This window comes from Saimiri boliviensis, chromosome 9, assembly GCF_048565385.1.
Source record: "Saimiri boliviensis isolate mSaiBol1 chromosome 9, mSaiBol1.pri, whole genome shotgun sequence".
In the NCBI taxonomy this organism is placed as follows: Eukaryota; Metazoa; Chordata; class Mammalia; order Primates; family Cebidae; genus Saimiri; species Saimiri boliviensis.
In genome coordinates this window covers 48,073,235-48,097,949 of record NC_133457.1, presented here as the reverse complement: position 1 = coordinate 48,097,949, position 24,715 = coordinate 48,073,235, and the positions used below count along the sequence as shown (strand labels likewise).

Genomic DNA, 24,715 nt, shown 5'->3' with positions numbered 1-24,715 from the left:
CCGGCCTGGGCAACATAGAAAACCCCATCTCTACTAAAAATACAAAAATTAGCTGGATGTGGAAGTGTGTGCCTATAATTCCAGTTACCTGGGAGGCTGAAGCAGGCGAATCATTGGAACCCAGGAGGCAGAGGCTGCAGTGAGTCGAGATCATGCCATTGTACTCCACCCTGGGTGACAGAGCAAGACTCTGTCCTTTAAAAAAAAAAAAAAAAAAATCAAATCAGATTAGTGGGAAGCCTTGAAATGATTTTAGGTAGAGGGCTACAGCATCTGAACCAAAGACAGAACCAAATTCACCAAAGATTAAGTAAAAATTATTTGCATTCTAATTCTTTAAAAACCAGTAATATTGTGCCAGATGTGGTAGCTCACGCCTGTAATCCCAGCACTTTGGAAGGCCAAAGCCAGTGGATCACCTGAGGTCGGGAGTTCAAGACCAGCCTGGCCAACATGGTGAAACCCTGTCTGTAATAAAGATTTAAAAAAACAAAGAAAAGAAAGCAACAACAACAACAAGCCAGTATTGTCAGCTATATCCTGTAATTCTTCAGTAACTGAAATGCTCATTCATTTCTTGACTATACCAAGTAAGTTTCTACTCACGATCTATCTAGCAGTCAAACCACCACCTTAACTCTCTATAACAAGACTCTCAGCTCAGAAATAAAAAAGAAATAAAAAAATTCCCAGAGAGAGATCCAAGATGGCTGATCACTAGCAGCTCGGGATTGTAGCTCCCAGTGAAAGCGCAAAGAACGAGAGGATGCCACACCTTCACATGAATTCTTGTTGCTCACGCACTAGGAGATTCCCAGCGGAGGAGCCATACGGGTCGCCAGCATGACTCTTGTGACCAGCGAGGCGGTTTTAGCGTTGGTTCTTGGTGCAGAGTCAGAAAAGCACCATCAATCTTAACGCCGCTGATTTAGTCAGCGCAGTGCGTTGCTCAGATTTCGGCGCTGAGAATCAATAAGTTGGACGTCCACTCAGAAACCCAATTACAAAGACGGTAAATACAAAGACTACAGATGGATAAATTTATAACGAAGCGAAGAAAACAGCCAAAAAAGGCTGAGAATACCCAAGATCAGAACGCCTCTCCCTCAGCAGGGGATCACAGTTCCTCATCAGCAACAGAACAAGGCTTGATGGAGAACGAGTGTGTTCCAATTACAGAAGCAGGCTTCAAAATGTGGATGAGAAACTTCTGTGAATTAAAAGAACTTGTTCTAACTCAATCCAAAGAAACTAAGAACTTTAAAAAAAGGTTTGATGAAATGTTAACAAGAATACACAAGTTAGAGAGGAATATAAGTGAATTGATGGAGCTGAAAAACACAATACGAGAACTACGTGAAGTATGCACAAGTTTTAACAGCCAAATTGATCAAGCAGAAGAAAGGATATCAGAGGTCGAAGACCAACTCAATGAAATAAAACAAGAAGACAAGATTAGAGAAAAAAGGATAAAAAGGAATGAGCAAAGTCTCCAAGAATTATGGGACTATGTGAAAAGACCTAATCTACACTTGATAGGTGTACCTGAATCCGACGAAGAGAATGAATCCAAGCTGGAAAATAAGCTTCAGGATATTATTCAGGAAAATTTTCCCAACTTAGTAAGGCAGGATAGTATTCAACTCCACGTAATACAGAGAACACCACAAAGATAATCCTCAAGAAGAGCAACTCCAAGGCATATAATTGTCAGATTCACCAGGGTTGAAATGAAGGAGAAAATACTAAGGGCAGCCAGAGAGAAAGGTCAGGTTACCCACCAAGGGAAGCCTATCAGACTTACAGCAGATCTCTCAGCAAAAACCCTACAAGCCAGAACAGAGGGGGGACCAATATTCAACATCCTTAAAGAAAAGAACTTTCAACCAAGAATTGCACATCCAGCTAAACTAAGCTTCATAAGTGAAGGAAAAATAAAGTTTTTTGTGAATAAGCAAGCACTCAGAGATTTCATCACCACCAGGCCTGCTTTACAAGAGCTTCTGAAAGAACCACTACACATATAAAGGAACAAACAGTATCAGCCTTTCTAAAAAATATCAAAAAGAGCATCAATATAATGAAGAATTTACATCAACTAATGGGCAAAATAGCCACTTAATATTAAATGGCAGTATTAAACTCACATATGTCATTATTAATTCTAAATTAATTCTAAATTTAAATTGACTAAATCCCCCAATCCAAAGACAGACAGGCAATTTGAATAAAAAACTAAAACCCATCAGTATGCTGCATCGAGACCCATGTCACATTTTAGGATACACAAAGACTCAAAACAAGGGATGGAGAAAGATTTACCAACCAGAGAGCTAAAATAAATCAATAAAAAGCAGAAGTTATAATTTTTGCCTCTGATAAAATAGTCGTTAAAGCAACAAAGATCAAAAGAAGCAAAGAAGGACATTATATAATGATAAAAGGATCAATGCAACAACAAGAAGAGCTAAAGATCCTAAATATACACGCACCCAATACAGGAATACCCAGACATACAAGACTAATAAAGAGACTTAGACTCCCACACAATAATAGTGGGAGACTTCAACATTAATATTAGACAGATCGATGAGACAGAAAATTAATAACGATATCCAGGACTTGAACTCAGATCTGGAACAAGTAAATGTAATTAACATTTATAGAACTCTCCACTTTAAATACACAAAATATACACTCTAATCAGTACGACATCATATCAATTTAGAAGTTTAAACGAAATGTTGGTTGGCTCCTTGTTTGTTATTCTCTCCCTCATTTTCTTTTATGTCTCCATTATTAAGGACAATTATAGGCATACCCATATTTAGATTGCATTCTAGCCTGAGCAATAAAGCAATACCCCCATCCTCTCTCCCTCTTCCTCTTCCTCTTTCTCTTTCTTCCTCTTCTTTATTCTTTTTCTTAAAAAAAAAAAAATTCCCCAGAGCTCAAAGTAGCTTTCACAAAACCATGTACTGGTAACCAACACAAGATCTTAGGTCTTCCTCCATCTTACGTGTTTTATTTAGCATAAAGTTCTTAGTATATGTGCTCTGATTTTCAGGCTAGAAGCCAATTATTCTTAGCAAAAAGACATGGTAATAGGAAGCAAATGGGCTAGCACTGTTATAGGTGAGCACTTTGACAAAGTGACTGGCAACAGGGACCTTAATAATAAAAGAAGATTAGATACAGAGTTCTATCTCACCAAATAAATTCATTGAGGTAGAATTCTTCTGTCACTTCTTGGCAAATTGATTTTTTTTTTTTTAATTGAGACAGAGGTCTTGCTATACTACCCAAGCTGGCCTCAAACTTCTGGCCTCAAGATATCCTCAAACTTCTGGCCTCAAGATATCCTCCTCTCAGCCTCCTGAGTAGCTGGGGCTACAGGCACATGCCACTACACCCAATCAAAAGACAAGACTGGATTATTGACAGGTTCCTATACACACTTCTATAATAAAACCTAAAGGCTACTTTCATTTCAAATATATTATGCAATATTAACAGATTATCAGTATGTATTATTTGTTCTTAAGTACAACAAAAGACTGAAGTGAAAACTTACTTTGGTCCCTACCCAAAGAAGCAATATTAGATGAGAGCACCCAAATTAATAATGAAATCACATTTCAAGATCCTGCCAAGAACCTAATAGAAAGGTTCTTTTATCAAGCAGCACAAGCCAAATTTTAAATCATTAATTCACTCCTGCATAATGACTACATGGATCAGATCACCTGTTGTACATAATGCTGCTTAGCAAAGTCTCATTTTCAGATTAACAAAGTTTTAGATTAGCATCACAAATGTTAAGACTTACTTTTACCTGAACCATCAAAACAGGCTAGATGACTTTTTAAAATATCATTTGGTATTAATATAAGTTTATAGACAAAGCACGTATAATGAACTATGCAAGCACAAAATGTTTAATTTTAATCATTAAAATGTGATTACCGTGACCAACAAAAGGTTCAAAGAAGACAAAAACAGGGCATTCAAAAGGAAGCAACTGGAGAAGAAAATAGAACCATTTCTTTTTTTTTTTTTAAGATGGTGTTTTGCTCTGTCACCAGGCTGGAGTACAGTGGCGTGATCTCGGCTCACTGCAACTTCCACTCAGGTTCAAGGAATTCCCTGCCTCAGCCTCCTCAGCAGCTGGGATTACAGGTGCCTGCCACTAACTTTTGTATTTTTTTTTTTTTTTTTTTGAGACGGAGTTTCACTCTTGTTACCCAGGCTGGAGTGCAATGGCACGATCTCGGTTCACCGCAACCTTCGCCTCCTGGGTTCAGGCAATTCTCCTGCCTCAGCCTCCTGAGTAGCTGGGATTACAGGCACGAGCCACCATGCCCAGCTAATTTTTTTTGTATTTTTAGTAGAGATGGGGTTTCACCATGTTGACCAGGATGGTCTCGATCTCTCGACCTCGTGATCCACCCGCCTCAGCCTCCCAAAGTGCTGGGATTACAGGCTTGAGCCACCGCACCCGGCGACTTTTGTATTTTTAGTAGAGACGGGGTTTTACCATGTTGGCCGGGCTGGTCTCGAACACCTGACCTCAGGTGATCCACCCGCCTCAGCCTCTCAAAGTGCTGGAATTACAGGCCTGAGCCACTGCGCCTGGCCGAAAATAGCACCATCTCTAATGCTAATTTAGAATACCATTGTACTTATACAAATACCTAATCTATATTCAAATGAAAATGAAACAATTTTATAATCAGCATCATCATAAGTTATTTAATAAGCAATTCCTCAAAATAACTCTATAGAATAGTTATCTCCATTTTATAGAAGGGAATATTGAGTCAGAGAGCTTAAATAACTTGCCCACAGTCACAGAGAAGCAAAATTTATAATGAAGTTTACAAAAATATTACTATATACATGTTCCATGATATCATAAAAAGACATGTCCTAAGCAGTTTTCATTTTAAAGTAATTTAAGGTTTTAGAAAACATATTATACGGTATTTGTGTTATCTGTATTTCTAAATGTTTAAGAACATAAATTAAGTATTAGTTTTAAATAACAAAAAAAAACCTTATAGAAAAATGGCAGTTTAAGAACATCTGCCTTGTTTGCATATGCTCCTCATCCACTTAATTTTTTTTCATCTACCATATATTAAAATTCCCTAACAATCACAAACCCCTATTAGACTCCACAGAGTTTGATGGAGATTATGAAGTTTTATAGACTAACCAAAGGTTAACTGCAAAAGTTGTCAGCAATTTTCTAAAATTTCAAGCAGAGTACAGATTTTTTTTTTCCTTTCTTTTTTTCCTTCCATCTTAAAAACTCCTTTGGAAAGGGGAAGGAAAGGAGAATGATATATATGCTCACTATAAAATAATCCAAAGATATAGAAGAGCACAAAGAAAATAAAAATTACTCTAAATCTTACCACTGAAAGATAACAACCTAATGATATTTGTAAATACACTTTCAGGTACATGTATATGCATAAATATACATTTAAATAGAAGGGTATATGTATATATATGAAAATGTACATAAGCAAGTCACATATATTACTAGGCTACTGCCAATTTTCAAGATGTCCTAAAAAGGCTTCCATAATACAGATTTGTATCTTTTAAAAATTCTTTCAATAAAAAATTATACATGCTCATAAGAAAAAAAAACTTAGGCCAGGCACGGTGGCTCAAGTCTGTAATCCCAGCACTTTGGGAGGCCGAGGCGGGTGGATCACGAGGTCAAGAGATCGAGACCATCCTGGTCAACATGGTGAAACCCTGTCTCTACTAAAAATACAAAAAATCAGCTGGGCATGGTGGCACGTGCCTGTAATCCCAGCTACCCAGGAGGCTGAGGCAGGAGAATTGCCTGAACCCAGGAGGCGGAGGTTGCGGTGAGCCGAGATCGCGCCATTGCACTCCAGCCTGGGTAACAAGAGCAAAACTCCGTCTCAAAAAAAAAAAAAGAAAAAAAGAAAAAAAAACTTAACAGTGCAGAAGAAAATACAATACAAAGCAAGTATTCCTCAATTCCTGTCCCCTCCACTTCCACTACAATTCTTACTACCAGATGAATACCATTAATAGAATTCACTGACATTTATGTTCTTATATGTATTCTTTTAAAAACGTTTAAATTATAGATGATAGATGAAAACACTCTGGTTATTAAAAAGTCAATATAAAGAAAATCTCCCTATCGGAACACCTCAAATATCATCTGTAAACTTCGTTGTTATCAATTTGGCAAATATCCTTGCACAGAGCTCATTCCATGCATTTTCATATAAGTATTTACATGTACAGAAATGCACTTTTGTTTTTAAGTCTTTTTAAATTTTAGTCTTGTTTAATGGTATCACACTGTGATTTTTTTTTCATTTAACAATGATAGATTTACTATTGCTGTTAAATGTTACAATAGTGCTACCTTTCTTACAGTATACATAACAGTTTTGTATCTTGATTGTGGTGGTGGCTATATGAATCTATACATCTGATAACATGTTACAGAACTATACAGAAAGACACACCAAAAAATAGGCACATACAAAAACTAGTGAAATTCACATAAGATCCGTAATCTAGTTAATTATATTGTACCAATGTCAATTTCCGGATTTGGCCAATGCATTATAATTATGTAAGATGTTGCCACTTGGGGGAAGTTGGGCTACAGGAAAATGAAATTTCTCTGTATTCATTTTGCAACTTTTTTTTTTTCTTGAGACAGGGTCTTGCTCTGTCACCCAGGCTGGAATGCAGTGGCGCAATCATGACTCACTGCAACTTCAAACTCCTGGACTCAAGCAATCCTTCCGCCTTACCTCCCAAATAGCTGAGTATACGGGCATACACCATAACACTGGGCTAGCCAATTTTTAAAATTTTTGGTAGAGACAGAGTCTCACTATATAGCTCAGGATAGTCTTGAACTCCTGTCCTCAAGTGATCCTCCCAACTCAGCCTTCCAAAGTGCTGAGATTACAGGTGTGAGCAAGTCCAGCCATTCTCGTAACAGGAAAAAAAGAAACAGAGATGCAGACAAAGAGGGAAGAAGACAACATGAAGACAGAGGCAGATTGAAATTAAGGGGCCACAAGCCAAGGAATGCCTGGGGCTACCAGAACTGGAAGAAGCAATAAAGAATCCTCTTCCAGCGCCGGGCGCAATTGCTCAAGCCTGTAATCCCAGCACTCTGGGAGGCCGAGGTGGGTGGATCACGAGGTCGAGAGATCGAGATCATCCTGGTAAACATGGTGAACCCCGTCTCTACTGAAAATACAAAAAAAATTAGCTGGGCATGGTTCGTGCCTGTAATCCCAGCTACTCAGGAGGCTGAGGCAGGAGAATTGCCTGAACCCAGGAGGCGGAGATTGCGGTGAGCCGAGATCGCGCCATTGCACTCCAGCCTGGGTAACAAGAGCGAAACTCCGCCTCAAAAAACAAAACAAAACAAAAACAAAAAACAAACAAACAAACAAAGAGAATCCTCTTCCAGAGGCTTTACAGGGAGCATGGCCCTGCTGATAAATTGATTTCAGACTTGCAGCATACAGAATTGTGAGAAAATACATTTCTGTTGTTTGAAGTCACCCAGTTTGTGGCATTATGTTATGGTGGCCCTAGGAAAGGAAGAGAATGGTTTTTGCAAACTATTATAATTACATCTGGGTATTTTATTTTTTGGTTTTGAGTTTTTTTTCTATTTGTTTCCTTTTTACTGTTGTTCCTATAACATATGGGGTTCTCCATTATATTTTCCTAGCTGTATTCACATAAGAAAGTTATGTTTTTCTATTTACTAATTTTATATTCACCTACACAACTTAATTCTTTTACTTCTTAAAGTAATTTTACCATAAATTCAGTTGACGCTTGGGTTTTTCAGGTGTAAAATTAGGTCATCTGAAAAGGATTTTTTTTTTTTTTTTTTTTTTTTTTGAGACACAGTCTCGTTCTGCCACCCAGGCTGGAATGCAGTGGTGTGATCTTGGCTCACTTGGAACCTCTGCCTCTTGGGTTCAAGAGATACTCCTGCCTCAACCTCCCAAGTAACTGGGATTACAGGTGTGCACTACCATGCCCAACTAATTTTGGTATTTTTAGTAGAGACGGGGTTTCATCACGTTGGCCAAACTCCTGACCTCAAGTGATCCACCCGCCTCAGCCTCCCAAATCGTTGGGATCACAGGCGTGAGCCACTGCATCTGGCCTGAAAAGGATTTTTGAACCTTTCCAGGTTTGTATAACAATGGAGGTAATATGACTCCAATTTTGCTCCTCACCTTCCTTGAACAGACATAAAATAAACCAAAAGAATTTTTTTTTTTTTTTTTTTTTTTTGAGACATAGTTTCACTCTTGTTACCCAGGCTGGAGTGCAATGGCGCGATCTCGGCTCACTGCAACTTCTGCCTCCTGGGTTCAGGCAATTCTCCTTTCTCAGCCTCCTGAGTAGCTAGGATTACAGGCACGCGCCACCATGCCCAGCTAATTTTTTTGTATTTTTAGTACAGACGGGGTTTCACCATGTTGACCAGGATGGTCTCGATCTCTTGACCTTGTGATCCACCCGCCTCGGCCTCCCAAAGTGCTGGGATTACAGGCTTGAGCCACCGCGCCCGGCCCAAACCAAAAGAATTTTTAAAACCCACAAGGAATGTAGGCCATCAACATCAGCACTACCAGGAGACAGAAAACATAGCAACCTTCAAATTACCTGCAAATCAAGCAGAAAAAAAGAAAAAAAAAAAAGCAGCAAATAGCAAAAGAAACACTACTTCCTTACCTCTGCAAGCCTGTGGATGTACAGGGTGAGTGAAGGGAGGTGAAAAAGACTCCGTGAGAAAGAACAGAGGGGCACAGGGGATTTGTAAAAAGCACAGACAAAATCAGCCCTGGAAAGAGAGTAAAACAATAAACACAAAAATGCTGAACAGAGGTTAGGCAGTTAGGGCTTTACAGTTCATAGACCTGGTGAAGACCAGAAGCAGCAGCCTCCTAGAAACACTGCTTCTGGGGGAGAACCAGGTACACAAAGAAGCACTTTCTCTTGTACACACGGTAAGGAATGAAAAAAATAGACAATAAGAGGGGGAAATTAGGCCAGGCACAGTGGCTCACACGTGTAATCCCAGCACTTTGGGAGGCCGAGGCGGTTGGATCACTTGAGATCAGGAGTTCGAGACCAGCCTGGCCAACATGGTGAAACCCCGTTTCTACAAAAAAAATACAAAAATTAGCTGGACATGGTAGCATGCACCTGAAATCCCAGTTACTCAGGAGGCTGAGGCAGGAGAATGGCTTGAATCTGGCGGAGATTGCAGTGAGCCGAAATCATGCCACTGCACTCCAACCTGAGTGACAGAGTGAGTGAGGTCTTGTCTCAAAAGAAAAAAAGGTAGGAGTCTGGGGGCAGGATTAAAGAGCCCGTAGAAATGAAATATCAATAGAATTAAGGAACAACTCTTCCTCTCCCCTTTTCTTCACCATCATCACTACAAATTCAGAAAAGAAACTTCAGCTGGGCGCGGTGGCTCAAGCCTGTAATCCCAGCACTTTGGGAGGCTGAGGCGGGTGGATCACGAGGTCGAGAGATCGAGACCATCCTGGTCAACATGGTGAAACCCCGTCTCTACTAAAAATACAAAAAATTAGTTGGGCATAGTGGCGCCTGCCTGTAATCCCAGCTACTCAGGAGGCTGAGGCAGGAGAATTGCCTGAACCCAGGAGGCGGAGGTTGCGGTGAGCCGAGATCGCGCCATTGCACTCCAGCCTGGGTAACAAGAGTGAAACTCCGTCTCAAAAAAAAAAAAAAAAAAAAAAAAAGAAACTTCACAAAAGAGTACACACTGGCAGAAGCAGCACTCTCAAATAGGAACTCTGTCCACAAAATGAGTAAAAACAAACAAACAAGCAGACCATATGCACACAAATGTACCGCAAAAAGTCAGAAAATACAAACAAAAGCTTTTCTGCTGATGGTTTCTACCCAAAAACAAACCATGAGGTTGAAAAACACTGTAACACAATCCTCTGAATTGGATTAAATATTTTAAACAAGAATTTTAGGATATGAAAAAGACCTTGAATCGGAAGTACAAACACTAAGTACCAAAATGGACAAAAACAGAAAGAAATGAATAAGAGCTGATTAAAGAAATAGAAAGAAACAAATGAAATAAACATCATATAAGAAATGAAAGTTAAATTATTAAATTATTTTTTCTTTTGCTTTACTTTGGCACTGAACCAAAAATAAAAACCAAATTATAAGGTATGTAGAGAGAACAGATTTGAATGAAAACTTAATAAAAGACATTGAACAAAAAGAAAACAATAAAAATAAAAATTTTGAAAACAAAGAAATTGATTGAAATGAATTATACACAAAGGAGGTTGCACATTAGTATTATTGGTGTCCCTAATGAAAAAAATCAAAACAATGGAACAGAATTAACATTAAAAGTACATTCTGGCTGGGTACGGTGGCTCACACCTATAATCTCAGCACTTTGGGAGGCCGAGGTGGTTGGATCACTTGAGGCCAGGAGTTCAAGACCAGCCTGGCCAACATGGTGAAATCCTATCTCTACTAAAAGTACAAAAAAATTAACTGGGCATGGTGGCAGGTACCTGTAATCCCAGCTACCCAAGTGGCTAAGGCATGAGAACAGCCTGAACCTGGAAGGTGGAAGCTGCAGTGAGCTGAGAGTGTGCCACTGTACTCCAGCCTGGGTGACAGAGCAAGACTCTGTCTCAAAAAAAAAAAAAAGTACATTCCAAGAAAACTTTCCAATAAAACGCTTCAACTGAATCTACACAATGGAAGATCCTACCAGATATTTGAGAAAACTGACTCAGAATGATCCACTCTGACATATACCCTCATAAAATTATTTAAAGAAAAAACTCTCAGGGTAGCTGGGCAAAAAGATAAATTATTTACAAAAGCAAGGGAATTAGACTAACATTGTATTTCTCAAAAATAACATATAAAGCAAGACAACAGTAGAATAGCACTTTCAAGAAACTTAAGGGAAAAACAACATAAACCAAATATATTATATCCTGCCAAGCTGTCCTTAGGGTTTCAAGGCCATCAAAAAGCAGTTTTGACTGCTGTAGAAAACAGAATGGCAATTCCTAAAAAAATTAAATATAGAATTACCATTTGATCAACATAGAAAATATATTAACGTAGCTGGGTGTGGTGCCCACACCTGTAGTCCAAGCTACCTGGGAGGCTTAGATGGGAGGATCGCTTCAGCCCAAGAGTTTGAGGCTGTACTGTAGTGCACAATGATTTTTGCCTGTGAACGGCCACTGCACTCCAACCTGTGCAGCATACCAACATCCTGTCTCGAGAGAGACAGAGACGGGGGAGGGGGGGTATATATTAATGATACAGTGTTATGTTTTCTTAACAGGTATGTACAAGTCATCAGTAAAAAATATTAATAGAATCAGGTTACACAATTTTGCTTACACTAAAATGTGTAAGCAACTATCCAGCGTGTTTGTGAAACTCTCCATACAGCTATTATTACACAGTATCGTTGCTTACAGCTTTTTCATTCCTAAGATATTTTACTAACAAGATATAAAGAGAACTGAGGTGGAGACTACGGCAGCTGAAGGTGCTGGGAAAAGCTTATAGCTAACTGTAGCAGTAATGCACTTGAAGGGGTTTATGATACCTCACCCAAGCAGCTGCAGTGATGGGAACAACCACTGTTCATACCCCCATGACACTATTCATTCACTGTGCATATAACCCCTTTTTGGCAACAGAATTCTAAAGCTGCAACGACTACTTTACCAACAGCTCTGGGGTTATAGCAGACTAATTTATTTGGATTGCAGAACAGAAAATCAAATTCTCCCATGAGCTCATCAGACAGAGCCATCTGCAGATACTGGGAACTCAATGAAAGAGGCAGCTGCAAGCAGGAGACAGCAATAGTTTCTGATGGCAGAGAAGAGAACTAGACGTGTGCGTGTGTGCCAGCTTTAAGGTATGGTTATTCACCAAAGAGATCTGGGAAACACACAGGATAAATTTTTTAAAAGTCTGAAGTTTTAATGAGCAACTGAGGGGTGGTGGGGAGTGACGAGAGTCAGGCTTTTTATTTATTCAACAAAGATTTATTCAATACCCATCATGTGTTCAGCATTGTGCTCTACCCAAGAGACATAACAGAGTCCTAGCCTTCAAGAAGTTCACAAATGAACAAGACAAATGCATACAGTATAACATGCCACAATACTACAACACTGGACAGATACACAGGGCACTATGGAAGCACAAAGGAACAGCTTCTAAATCAGATGAAGGGTGGGAATCAAGTTCTAACTACAGTTAGTTAAATGAGTAATAGAGACAATGAGTTAAAATGATAGAATTAAGAATTGTGAGATGAGGGCCGGGCGCGGTGGCTCAAGCCTGTAATCCCAGCACTTTGGGAGGCCGAGGTGGGTGGATCACGAGATCGAGAGATCGAGACCAACCTGGTCAACATGGTGAAACCCCGTCTCTACTAAAAATACAAAAAATTAGCTGGGCATGGTGGCGCATGCCTGTAATCCCAGCTACTCAGGAGGCTGAGGCAGGAGAATTGCCTGAACCCAGGAGGCGGAGGTTGCGGTGAGCCGAGATCGCGCCATTGCACTCCAGCCTGGGTAACAAGAGCGAAACTCCATCTCAAAAAAATAAAAATAAAAATAAAAAAAGAATTGTGAGATGAAAATGCCATCAAACTAGAAGAGTTAACACAGAAACCTAAGCACTTTATGGTCACTCCAACTATTGTATTAAGCCAGTTAAAAGTGGCTTCTAGCCGGGCGCGGTGGCTCAAGCCTGTAATCCCAGCACTTTGGGAGGCCGAGGCGGGTGGATCACGAGGTCGAGAGATCGACACCATCCTGGTCAACATGGTGAAACCCCGTCTCTACTAAAAATACAAAAAGTTAGCTGGGCATGGTGGCACGTGCCTGTAATCCCAGCTACTCAGGAGGCTGAGGCAAGAGAATTGCTTGAACTCAGGAGGCGGAGGTTGCGGTGAGCCGAGATCGTGCCGTTGCACTCCAGCCTGGGTAACAAGAGCGAAACTCCGTCTCAAAAAAAAAAAAAAGTGGCTTCTAATTCTTTTGTAAGCAGGTGAGTAAAGAGGAGGTCCTATCTAAAGAAGGGGAAAGAAAAGACCTATCAGTTACCTAGACAGCCACCTCTCTATAAGATCTCTGAGAATAACGTGTTCAACCGTGCCAACTTTCCCTTTGGTTTACAAGAAAATACTGGAGATCTTTGCACACTGTGGGGATTCTCTTAAATCCTACTTCGGTAGGAAGTCAGCATAAGGGATCCTTGCTCCCAAAGAACTAAAAACTCACTTATTTAAATGAAATTAATGAAAGGCATTACAGAATAACACAGACCAGAGGATCTTAAGCTCAAGAAAATCCAGAACTTTATAACCAGGTCTACAGATATCAGTTTAAATAACAGTGCATCACTTGGGTTCCACACAATTATAAATCCAGTGCAAACTTATGCTATCTGTACTCTACCTACCATCAGAGATGGGGTCCTCACTGCCAACCAGCCAGCAAGAGACCTATCTCTAAAATCCCATTTTAGTCCGCTACCTAGAATCACTTCCAATACCAGCTGTGTTAGCACCATTCCTCTGAAACAGATTCTGAGAGGGAGGTTATCATGCAGAAAGTTTCCTGGGAAGTGCTCTGGGGAGATAAACCTGTTAACAAGTGAAGAAGGCAGGATTGGGCTTAGGGAAGAAACTGATAAAGCATGGAGCTCCACAGCCCTTTGGAATTGTCCCAAATAGAGACAAGTTGGGTTGGATCTTACATCCATGCAACACACAGTTACTGGCCACAGGGATACCTCTGGGAAGAAGCACAATCCTGGGCAAGACAGTACTCAGGGGGCCAAGGGCAATTCCCAATATGGGATGCAGCTGTGAGTCTAAGCAGGTGGAGGATGGGTACTCTAATATGAAGAGATCTGGGCAGAGTATAGTTAAATAGAAACTAAAATTAATTGCAGTAACATGCAACAACACAGATAAACCTTACAAATGTAATAGATCTTGGAAACACATACAATATTATTAAATTTATATAAAGCTTTTTTTTTTTTTTTTTTTTTTTGAGACAGGGTTTCTCTGTCACCCAGACTGGAATGCAGTGGTGTGATCTCAGCTCACTGCAACCTCCACCTCCCAAGCTCAAATGATTCTCCTGTTTCAGCCTCTGGAGTAGCTGGGATTACAGGCAACACACCACTACAGCCTCACTAATTGTTGTTGTTGTTGTTGTTGTTTTGGAGGGGAGTTAAATCTCACTCTGATACCCAGGCTAGAGTGCAGTGGCACAATCTTGGCTCACTGCAACCTTTGCCTCTCAGGTTTGAGCGACTCTCCTGCCTCAGCCTCCTGAGTAGCTGGGACTACAGGCAAGTGCCACCATGCTCAGCTAATTTTTTGTATTTTTAGTAAAGACAGGGTTTCACCCAGTTAGCCAGGATGGTCTCTATCTGATCTCATGATCTGCCTGCCTTGCCCTCCCAAAGTGTTGGGATTACAGGCGTGAGCCACCGCACCCGGTAATTTTTGTATTTTTAGTAGAGATGGGGTTTTGCCACGTTGGCAAGGCTGGTCTCAAGCTTCTGACCTCAAATGATCCAGCTGCCTCAGCCTCCCAAAGTGCTGGGATAACAGGTGTGAGCAACTGCACCCAGCCCACTTATGTAAAGCTATGACATGCAAAATGATGCAATAATGAAAGTGAGGAATAATTACTTAATAGGATTATATTTTACAAAGAATGTGTATGTAATTTTGTCAAATGTCCTTTCAAGAATCTATGGATGTTATTTTTCATCATGCATCCCTAAACAATCCCATTAAGTAAAAAGAAATGATTTCTACTATTATCACTCACCACTATTATTTAACAGTGTTCTATAAGTTACTAACCAACACAATCAGACAAAAGATAGAAGTATATAAAGCAGAACTGAAGAGGTAAAACTATGATTATTTATGTATGATTATGATTGCTTACAGAGAAACCCCAAGAGGTTCAACTGGAGATGACCGATAATAAAATTAGTGCCCCCCAAGCCGGGCTTGGTGGCTCAAGCCTGTAATCCCAGCACTTTGGGAGGCCAAGGCGGGTGGATCACGAGGTCAAGAGATCGAGACCATCCTGGTCAACATGGTGAAACCCCATCTCTACTAAAAATACAAAAAATTAGCTGGGCATGGTGGCGCGTGCCTGTAATCCCAGCTACTCAGGAGGCTGAAGCAGGAGAATTGCCTGAACCCAGGAGGCGGAGGTTGCGGTGAGCCGAGATCGCGCCATTGCACTCCAGCCTGGGTAACAAGAGTGAAACTCCGTCTCAAAATAAATAAATAAATAAAAATAAAAAAATAAAAAAATTAGTGCCCCCAAATTAGCAACTTATACACAAGAACCATGTCTTGTAATAACTATGTAAAAGAAATAATGGACAAAATTAACCCATTTACAATAGAAGAAAAAACAGGAAAAAACTCAGCAAGAAATACATAGGGACACACACACACACACACACACACCCCCCCACCAAAAAAAGGAAAAAAATGCCAGGTTCTTGAATGACAAAATGCAAATTCATAACAATACCAACTGCCCCCAAATTAATCTATAAACAGAATGAATCACAATAAAATCAACAATATATTTTCCTTTTAATTAAATCAACTGATTCAAAAGTTAATGTGGTAAAATAAGCAAGAATAGTTATAAAATTATGGAAACACAGAAGGACTGACCTCATCCAATTACTAAAACAAGTCGTAAAGTCACAATTGAACACTGGTAAATGAAAAAGCATATAGATGGAGGGAACAGAAAAGTATAGGAAAAGACCCAAATCCACAAAGAAATTTAACTGACCCTTCAAATCACTGAGGTATGAATGCACTGGGTGAGTTATTTCAACAGACAGGTTGAGACAACTGACAACTGAGTAATCATGTAGAAAAAATTAATTATGCCATAATTTATACCTCATTCAAAATAAATTTCAGATAGCTCACAGAATTCAATATAATTTTTTTGGTAAGATAAGAAAACACAGAAGTTAATTTTTTAATTTTCTGAGTGTGGAAGATCTTTCTAAATATGACGCCAAGCCCAGAAGTTTTCAAAGTAAAGACTGATATGACTACCAAATATGCGCATACATAATATTTTTTACATTTTTTTTTCTTTTTTTTTTTTTTTTGAGATGGAGTTTCGCTCTTGTTACCCAGGCTGGAGTGCAATGGCACGATCTCGGCTCACCGCAACCTCCGCCTCCTGGATTCAAGCAGTTCTCCTGCCTCAGCCTCCTGAGTAGCTGGGATTACAGGCACGCGCCACCATGCCCAGCTAATTTTTTTTGTATTTTTAGTAGAGACGGGGTTCCACCACGTTGACCAGGATGGTCTCGATCTCTTGACCTTGTGATCCACCCACCTCGGCCTCCCAAAGTGCTGGGATTACAGGCTTGAGCCACCGCGCCCGGCCAATATTTTTTACATTTAAAGAAAACATCACACAGTTAATTTCTACCTTATAAACTATGAGCTCCCAAAAATAAATAGAAGAGTGAGAGCCTAAAGAAAAATGGGCAAAGAATATATAACAGAAAACACAAATAGGCTGGGCACTGTAGATTACTCCGGTGCTTTGGGAGGCCAAGATGAAAGTACTACTTGAGGCCAGGAGTTCGAGACCAGAGTGGACAAAATAAGGAGAGTTCACCTTTCAAAAAAAAAAAAAAATTTTTTTTTTTTTTTCAAATTAGCCAGTTGTGGTGGCATGTGCCTGCTGTCCCAACTCCCAACTATTTGGGAGGCTGAGGCAGGAGGATCATTTGAGCCCAGCATTTCAAGGCTGAAGTGAGCCATTATTGTGCCACTGCGCTCCAGCCTGGGTGACAAAGTGAAGCCCTATCTCAAACAAAACAAACAAAAACCCACAAATGGCTTTTAAACATATGAAAATATGTGCAGCCCACTCGTAAGAGAAATGTAAAATAAGGTTGCAAGACAAGATAAAAAGACTGATACTAGTACATTGTCCTGAGAAAAATGATGGAAAACAGTTTGCCTTACATTAGTGGTGGCAGAATAAATAAGTATAATCTTTTACGGAGGGCAGTGTCACTATATCTAACACAAATACAAACATATACATCCTTATATGAGCTTCTTCCAGAGTCATATGAAAACACACACACACACACACACACCCCACACACACACCCACCCACCCTATCTGGATACTCACTGCAGTGTCATTTTTATAGCAAAAGATTGAAAAATTCATAACTACTTATCAATAGTAGTCTGGCTAAATAAATCATGGCCTAAAAAAAATGAGGCAGCTCATTGTGTATTGATACAGAGTGACCTCCAGTATAAACTGTTCTGTGAAAAACAGAAAGATGGAAGTATGTGTAGTACATTACTATCTGTATAAAAACATTCTCTCTAAGGTAAAGGAATTGGCTAGTTGAGAGAAAGACATTTTAATTCTTTTCTCTTTTATTAATTCTTCTGAAATAGTAGGATGACTCATAGCCTCTCATACTCTTTGTATTTTGTACCATGAATACAAACTACCTATGCAACAAATTAACTTAATTTTTAAAATTCTGTATTTTCCTTCACATAAATATTTGTTTTCTTAATGCAAGCAGAAATAACCTAAAATAACATATATTTTAAGATATTATAGATAGAACCCTTTCTTATGGGGCTTGAAAAGACTTTGTTATACTGTAATCAAATCCTAAGTCAAAGAAGTATGCTTCTTCAATATTACAGAGAATAACTAAACACCACCAAATCCACTACATCTGACACAGAATGCAAGTTAGCTACTTACTACTCATGGGGATCCCAGCCACCAGGCTGGAGTGCAGTGGTGCAATCTCAGCTCACTGCAACCTCCACCTCCTGGGTTCAGCCTCCTGAGTAGCTGGGACTACAGATTCATAGATTTTTTTTTTTTTTTTTTTTTTGAGATGGAGTCTCGTTCTGTCACACAGGCTGAAGTGCAGTGGCATGATCCAGGATCGTTACGACCTCTGCCTCCTGGGCTAAAGCAATTCTCCCACCTGAGACTCCCAAGTAGCTGGGGTTACAGGTGCATGCCACCACGCCTGGCTAATTTTTTCTATTTTTAGTAGAGATGGGGTTTTACCGTGTTAGCCAGGATGGTCTTGATCTCCTGACCTCGGGATCCGCCCACCTTGACTTCCCAAAGTGCTGGAACTACAGGCGTGAGCCACCCTGCCGGGCTAGGTTCCCCAATTTTATAACAGAAACAGCAGTTTTGTTTTTTTTTAAGCCAGAAGGTGGCGATGTTACTTCATCAAAGTCTCTCTGATAAATGTATCTGAGCCTCCTGCTCTTTGTTACTAACCTGTTTTTCCTCTTCAGGTCTCTTATTGCCCTTTTAGATTCATTTCCATAGTTGTGAAATTGCAATAACCATTAGTGGAAAGGAACTTAGAAAAACTTCCTGAGTTTATAATAATACTATTTTTACATGGAAATAACAATTAAAATGTACTATAAGTGTCTTTGGTTAAATATGAACACACAGGTCTCTATCCATTCCTTCTTGAAATTACAGTAAAATTGGCTGGGAATAGTGGCTCATGCTTGTAATTCCAGCATTTTGGGAGGACGAGGTGGGTGAATCATTTGAGGTTAGAAGTTCAAGACCAGCCTGGCCAACATGGTAAAACTCCATCTCTACTAAAAATACAAAACTTAGCTGGCAATAGTGGAATCCCAGCTACTCGGGAGGATGAGGCAGGAGAATCACTTGAACCTGGGAGGTGGAGGCTGTGGTGAGCCGAGTTCTTGCCACTGCACTCCAGTCTGGGCGGCAGAGTGAGATCTTGTCTCAAAAAAAAAAAAAAAAAAAAGAGACAGAGAGAGAGAGAAAAGAAAATACAGTAAAATAATGGTAAAAAGATAAAAAAGGATAAACCCATCAAAAGCATACATGTTATAGATATAGATATCTAAGACATATATAACATATATGTAGATACATCTACCTATATAATTATATATAGGTATATAGTTACACCTACTATCCCTAGAGATACAGATATATGTACCTGTAAGATATACCTTGTTTATATCTTATCTGTAAGATATGTATTAATACTGTACCTTAACATATTATAGATATCTGTATCTCCCACCTCAACCTTTTGAGTAGCTAGGACTACAAACAGGCATGTATCACCACACTCCTTTTTTTTTTTTTTTGAGACAGAGTCTTGCTCTGTTGCCAGGCTGGAGTACAGTGGCTCAGCTCACTGTAACCTCTGCCTCCCGGGTTCAAGCGATTCTCCTGCCTCAGCCTCTGAAGTAACTGTGACTACAGGCACATGTCACCATGCCCCACTAATTTTTTGTATTTTTAGTAGAGACAGGGTTTCACCATGTTGGCCAAGATGGTCTCAACCTCTTGACCTCGTGATCTACCTGCCTTGGCCTCCCAAAGTGCTGGAATTACAGGGGTGAGCCACCACACCCGTCCAACACTCTGCTATTTTTAGAAAATCTTTTTGCAGTGCTCACTTCGGCAGCACATATACTAAAATTGGAACGATAAAGAGAAGATTCACATGGCCCCTGCGCAAGGATGACATGCAAATTCGTGAAGCGTTCCATATTTTTTTTAATAAAAAAAATTTTATTAATTACAAAAAAAAGAAAATACTTTTGTTTAGATGGGGTCTTATTGTGTTGCCCAGGCTGGTCCTGAACTGGCCTCAAGAAATTCTCTCACTTCAGCCTCCCAAACCATCTATAAGACATATATGCATAATTAAAATATATCTTACACATCTCATCACAAAGGATTAAGAATTGAAGCCTCCCAGGCACGGTTGGCTCACGCCGGTAATCTCAGAACTCTGGAAGGCTGAGGGGGGTGGATCACAAAATCAGGACCTCCAGACCATCCTGGCCAATCTAGTGAAACCCTGTCTCTACTAAAATACAAAAAATTAGCCAGGTGGTAGTGTGCGCCTGTAGTCCCAGCTACTCGGGAGGCCAAGGCAGGGGAATCGCTTGAACCCAGGACATGGAGACTGCAGTGAACCGAGATGGGCCACTGCACTCCAGCCTGGGAGACAGAGCAAGATTCCATCTGAATAAAAAAAAAGAATTGAAGCCATCTGCAAGTAACAATCTCAGTTGGGGCTGTTAATAGAAAGACTTTATTGAAAGTTTGAATAAGGAAGTCTTTACCCATGTAGCTAAGAAACTGCCCCTTCTGGCTGACCCCAGTAGCTCACACTTATAATCCCAGTGATTTCAGAGGCCAAAGAGGGAGGAATGCTTGAGGCCAGTTCAGGATCAGCCTGAGCAACACAGTGAAACTCCACCTCAACAAAAAGATTTTTTTTTTTTAAAGCAGAGTATAGTGATCCATCTATCTGCCTATAGTCCTAGCTACTCAGGAGGCTGAGGTGGGAGGACCGACTGAGCCCCGGAACTTGAGGTTACAACAAGCTCAAGTACACACCACTGCACTCCAGCCTGGGCAAGAGAGCAACACCCTGTCTCAAAACAAACAAAAAAAAAGAAAAAAGAAAAAAACTGCTCCTTCTGCATCCCAGCAAGAAACAAGTGGTTTACCTTTTAAGGGCATAAAATCAGGTCAGGTGTAGAAACCAGGTACACAAAAGGGTTGTGTATTATGTCATCTAGCAAAAAGATTAAATGAAGATTTACATGCTGTATAGTGGACCTCAGGCCTCTTCCCCAGTCCAGCTTCCAGAATGCAGACCAATCGGCCTGGGACTAGGAGATTTCTCCGCAGGGGAAAGCGACCCAAAAGAAAAGACCTGCAATCATTCAATCACCCTGTGTAAGACATACACTTAACAACTGCCATGGACTAAGAGTTTTTACTCAGCTTTTTATTTATTCGGTCTTTAATCTGAACAGATGGCCAAAGTTTACTAAACAACTGAGGAAAATCTCTAACATGAAATAAAGAGGCCAAGTTAACAAAACAGTTAATTTGGAGACACCGAATTAACAGACAAGAAAGAAAAAAGAAAGGGGGAGGGGGAGAGAGAGAAAGAGAGACAGAGAGAAAGAGACAAAGGAAGAGGAAAAAGAGAAAGAAGGAAAGAAGAAAGGGGGGCGGGAAGCAGAACAGAAGCAGGGGATTCGGGGAGGAGAAGGAAGCAAAGGAAGGGTAGGAAATCTCCCACAAAGTAAAACAAATGAAATTTTTTTAAAGTAGAAAAGCTTGTAAAGAGTTCTTCAGTCCAGGAGGTCCAACTACAAGGAATTCCAAAAGAAAAAAGAGAATAAAAAGGAAATAAATTAATTATAAAAAAGAAATGCAACTTTTTGGCAATACAGTAGCTAAATAATATGAAAAACTCATCTTAATAAAACATCTAGAAATGTTGGATAAATTAGTCTGCCAAATGCTAAGCTCACAAAAAAAGTTAAGCTTTCAGTGACCCTGGAGGAACCTGTCAATATGAGTAAACAAGACTTTTGGCTTTTAATGTCCTTAAAGTAGACAAGGCCTCAGAAACCACATGAAGTGAGGAAGTGGTATTGAGGATTCCACCATTCTTTATACATTCTCAGTGCAGGAGTGGACCAGGGAAGCTGGTGAAAAAAGAAAAAAAAAACCAACAGCAAAGAAATAACAAAATGTCTCTGTCTAGCTACAGACTCTAGAAACCGTGGGTGGCGGGGGTTGAGGGGGAAGTAACACCTAAAATCCTCAGACTCAGAAATGGCAATGACTCCCAATTAAAGAAAAAACAAAATTAACTCTCCTAGACAGAGCAAAAAATTAAAAATAAATAGATCTTAAAAACAGGCAGAGAATGATACTAAAGGCACAGGCAACTAGAAATAAACTAGACAAGGAAAATTTTTAAACTCCACATACAAAAAAAGACAGTATTAACAGAGTAAAAATGCTCCCACTAAATGGGGAAAAATATTTGCAAATCACATATTTGATAAGAGATTAATATCTAGAACATATAAAGAACTCTTATAATCCAACAATTTTTTAAAAAGAACCCAAACAACCAGATTATAAAAAAGGCTCAAGCAATCCTCCTGTCTCAGCCTCCTGAGTAAGTGGAACTACAGGACATGGTGACTTGTGCCTGTGGTCCCAGCTACTCAGGAGGCCATGGCAGGAGAAACACTTGAACTTAGGAGCTCAAGACCAGCCTGGACAATATAGTAAGATCCCATCTTTGAAAAATAAAAATAAAAATTAGGCAAAGCATTTAAATGTCTGTTTCCTCCAAGAAGACATACAAGTGGCCAAGAAGCATGTGAAAAAATGCTCAACATCCCTAATGATTAGGGAAATGCAAAATCAAAACCACAATGAGATACCGACTCACACCCATTAGGATGGCTACCACCAAACAAACAGAAAATGACAAGTGTTAGCAAGGGTGTAGTGAAATTAGAATACTTGTGCCCTACTGGTGGGAATGTAAAACGGTACAGTCACTGTGGAAAATAATATGGCAGTCCCTCAAAAACTCAAAAATAAAATTACCGTATGATGTAACATATACCCATACACTGCTGGGTATATACTCCAAAAAAAATGTAAGCAAGGTCTCAGAGAGCTATTTCTATACCCATATCTACAGCAGCATTATTCACAATGGTTAAAATGTAGAAGCAACCCAAGTGTTCAGTGACAGATAAATGGATTATCAAAATGTAGCCTAAATATAGAGTATTAATCGGGCTTAATAAAACATGATATTCTGACATATACGAAACATTGATGAACTGTGAGGACATTATGCAAAGTGAAATAGGCCAGTCACAAAAAGACAAATATTGTATGATTCCCCATATATGAGGTTCCCAGAGTAATCTAATTCACAGAGACAGAAAATAAAATGGTAGTTATCAGGGACTAGGGGGAAGGAGGAATGGGGAATTATTGTTTATATGGTACAGAGTTTAAGTTTGCAAGATGCAAGTTCTGAAGATGGATGGTGGTGACTGTTGCACAACAATATAAATGTACTTCCTAACACTGAACTGTGTACTTAAAAATGGTTAAGATGGGCTGGGAGCGGTGGCTCAAGCCTGTAATCCCAGCACTTTGGGAGGCCGAGGCGGGTGGATCACGAGGTCAAGAGATCAAGACCATCCTGGTCAACATGGTGAAACCCCGTCTCTACTAAAAATACAAAAAAAATTAGCTGGGCATGGTGGCGCGTGCCTGTAATCCCAGCTACTCAGGAGGCTGAGGCAGGAGAATTGCCGGAACCCAGGAGGCGGAGGTTGCGGTGAGCCGAGATCGCGCCATTGCACTCCAGCCTGGGTAACAAGGGGGAAACTCTGTCTCAAAAAAAAAAAAAAGAAAATATAAACAACTGTAAGTTTCCTATTTCAGACATGAAAATTTTAACAAAAGCAGACTGATTACTTAAGACAGATGTAGAATAACTGTGCAAAATTAATCAAAGTTGCCATTAGTCACAACATGAAAAATTGCTTTATTCTGCCTACTGCAAAAGGAATCCGAATAACTAGTTGGTGGGCTCAGAATTACTCTACCCTTGAGGTACTTAAGGTGACTTTTAAAACTCAGAAAATGTTTTACATAAATTAGTAAGTCAAATTAATGTAATACTTCTGTGTTTTTGATCACGGCTAATCTGAGTCAATTACTGTAGTGAATTTCATACAAACAGGAAGAAGTATTAAATAAGTCAGAGGCTCCTAATATTAACACATAGATAGATAGAAAGACAACGACAAACCTAGATATGTAGTCTATCAAGGCTCTGTTTAACAGTTTCTCAGAATGCTTTATTATATAACTACAGTTAAGCAAAAAGAAAAAAAGTCTGTCTGTGCTATCTATATTTCCTATTTGGATGACAGAGACATGTATTATCACTTTTATTTCTTTTTTTTAATCACTTTTATTTTCAAACACAGTAAGTTCTCTGGCTGCATATCCAATTTACCAGACATACCAATATCTCTGTTCATAACAGCATCATAAGTTACAGCATCTCTGACTATAAAGTACAAAGTTTTTCTAGACATGGTATTCCTGTTCTGTGACTAACAACTGACATTGTCACTATTATTGCTATTATGGTTTTTGTTTTGTTTTAAACATATGGGGTCTTACTGTGTTGCCCAGGCTGGAAAGCAGTAGCTATCCACAGGCAGGATCATAGCATACTACATACAGCCTTGAATTCCTGGGATCAAGCAATCCTCCCACTTCAGCCTCACAAGTAGCTGGGACTATAAGCCTGTGACACTATGCCCAGAACTATTATGTTTTTATTTTTCCTACCTCTGGGTACACTTTTAGCTTTTTTTCTCTTCTTTCATCACAACCTCAAGACTGTATGTCATTTTTTGACACCCATATTTCCTTTTAGCCTACATATGTTTAATTTCTTTTAAAGTCAAAAGAACGTAGGTTGGGTGTGGTGGCTTTAGTCTGTAATGCAGCACTTTGGGACACTGATGCAGCAGATCACTTAAGGCCAGGAGTTCAAGACTAACTAGCCTGGCCAACATGGCGAAACCCTGTCTCTATTAAAGATACAAATATTAGTCAAGGATGGAGGCCCATGCCTGTGATCC

The 24,715-nt window shown here is 39.7% G+C and overlaps 1 protein-coding gene and 1 non-coding gene across 5 annotated transcripts in view; one reads left to right on the top strand and one right to left on the bottom strand.

Moving 5' to 3' along the window:
- Positions 1–24,715, bottom strand: part of TFDP2 (transcription factor Dp-2) — a 187,077-nt gene that overhangs the window by 150,445 nt on the left and 11,917 nt on the right. Inside the window, exon 2 of one of the 4 annotated variants that reach the window (XM_074405813.1) lies at positions 89–195. The exons of the other annotated variants lie outside the window; for them this stretch is intronic. The gene's annotated coding sequence lies outside the window, so the exon portion shown is untranslated. The remainder of the gene's footprint in view (positions 1–88; positions 196–24,715) is intronic. 4 annotated transcript variants of the gene reach the window in all.
- Positions 19,650–19,756, top strand: LOC120360862 (U6 spliceosomal RNA). Its single transcript, XR_005577264.1, has one exon. It is a non-coding gene; the product is annotated as a U6 spliceosomal RNA (small nuclear RNA).